Genomic DNA, 2,533 nt, shown 5'->3' with positions numbered 1-2,533 from the left:
GATGATGGTGGTGGTGGTGGTGTGTGTGTATATGTGTGTGCATGTGTTTGACTTTTAAGTACATGAACATCATCTTAGATACTTGTCAAATGATGAGTCTGCTATTTGTTCAAGTGATGATAAGGAAGTCTAACAGAGAGTTTTGATTATCTATAAAATATATAAACCACAAACACACAAATACATCACAATTATTCTTATTCCAGTAGCAATCAATGAGGTTCTAACATATATTAAATGAGAATGAAAGAGATTGTGAGTTCGCGAAGAAGTGGATATTCTCCTAAACTAAAAAAGTTATGAAGGTAATGGTAGTCAAAAAACAGTATAGTAGGGGCTCCTGGGTGGCTCAGTGGGTTAAGCCGCTGCCTTCGGCTCAGGTCATGATCTCAGGGTCCTGGGATCGAGTCCCGCATCGGGCTCTCTGCTCGGCAGGGAGCCTGCTTCCCTCTCTCTCTCTCTGCCTCTCCATCTACTTGTGATTTCTCTCTGTCAAATAAATAAATAAAATCTTTAAAAAAAAACAGTATAGTAAATAATAATTATCAAGCACAGCATTAGAAGTCTAATTATCATAAAGGACCTCTGCACTATCAGATAAATGGCTCCTCAAAAAACTTATTTAAAATAGCTAACCCCTAAGAAGACGTTTATTGTTGTTCTGCTGAGTCCAGACGAAATTTCTGAAGAATATGATAAGTACTTCCTATTTCTGAGAAGCCCAGGGCTTTGGGAAACATTCAAAATTTATTCCTCAACTTTGTGTCTTCTCTGGTCAATGAAACATCTTACAGCTTTTGCACAGATGAACAAAAGTAACTAGCTACCCCACCCCCCTCCTCCAGAGGTGGCAATATAAAGGACATTTATGGTTACTGGGAGACTTGCTCAGTCTGGACCAGTTAAGGATAATTGACTTACTCCTTCTTCAGGCAGATTTAATCTGAAATGAGCAGCAAGGAAAATGAGAGAATGGAGAAGTGAAGGGAAAACCTTTCTGATGTTTCACAGTATAGCTGGGGCAACTTTGAAGCAAAATTGTTCCCGAAATAATATTGTTTCTTCATTGGACTGCCAATCCAATGTGGAAGGAGACAGATTTCATGGATGTTGCAAAGCTAACCATAAAGAGCTGGCTTTTTCCTTTTCTTTTGCATATAAGCAGGTAACTCTACCCTCCACTTAAACTCTTACTGGTCAATAAATTCTTATACTGATATTCTTTATGTGCCTAACCTGACAATTATATGTCTACATCTTTCATTACTGTAATCATATAGCATTTCTTAAAAATAATGTAAAATAAATAGAAACTTAGAAAATATTTAAAAGGTCTAGGTCATATACTTAATCACACAGTTAAAAGCCTTTTTGATTTGTTGGAAGAGATCAATTTAGAATAATAATCCCACACTGTTAACATTCAACACAGTATGACTTAACCAGAATTTTTCCTTATCATCACTCTCCAACAAAGTCTAAGTTCCAGAAAAATTTTAATCTGGGGGACGCCTGGGTGGCTCAGTCAGTTAAGTGGCTGACTTCCACTTGGGTCATGTTCCCAGCGTCCTGGGATCTAGTCCCACATAAGGCTCCTTGTTTGGCAAGGAGCCTGCTTCTCCCTCTATCTCTGCCTGCCACTCTGCCTTCCTGTGCTCTCTCTCTCTCTCTCTGACAAATAAATAAATGAAATCTTTTAAAAAATTTTAATTAGGTTGATACTACAGTTGTATAATCTTTTTCTTTTAATATCAAATATCCTGCTGGTTTCTGAACATTCTTCTGAGTTGTTCAAATTCCAAAGACTAAAAATATCATTTGAACTGTCCCTAAGAATAACTGAGAAATAAATTTCAACACAAGGGAAAGCTAATTCAAAACTGAGGCATACAAATGATTAATGGCTGCGATCCATCCTATTCTCTTCTTTCAACTTTAAGGTCCACTTGTAATTCAAAGAACATTGCAAGATAAAAAGTTATCATTATCTGTTATTAAATTTTCATAGACTGTTACTGAACCTGGAAATGTGAGAAATATAAGACGTTACCACTGATTTTATTTTTTTTTAAGTTTGTATCTAAATTCCAGTTACTTGGCATACAATGCATTATTAGTTTCAGGTATATAATATTGTGATTCAACATTTCCTTCCCTTCGTTTTAATGAGTTTATAGTTGACTTGAGAGAGACAAAAGCAAAATTAAGGAATAAGTTAACTCTGTCTCAAGAGATAGTTATTACAAGTACATCAAGTACATTGGGTATCCAAAGACTGAAGGTAAAAAGAGTACATAATAATTGGCTTTGCCAGAATAAACCTTCTATGGGAAGACAGGATCCCACACCAGTCCTGAAGAAAGAGAAGAATTTGGAAAGTAGGTGACAATTTCAGGCTGGTTAATCTGGAAATCTCTCTGCTGTTTGACATCACCCTTGCCTCAAAGGTCAGGAGTACATAGACTGGGAATTTCAACAGCTTAAAGTATGTTTGTTGGGCAATACAAGTGGTTAACCAGATGTGGAGAGCCAC

This window comes from Neovison vison, chromosome 11 (genome assembly GCF_020171115.1).
Source record: "Neovison vison isolate M4711 chromosome 11, ASM_NN_V1, whole genome shotgun sequence".
Taxonomy (NCBI): Eukaryota; Metazoa; Chordata; class Mammalia; order Carnivora; family Mustelidae; genus Neogale; species Neogale vison.
The sequence above is the reverse complement of the archived record's forward strand: the minus strand, read 5'-3'. Positions refer to the sequence as shown.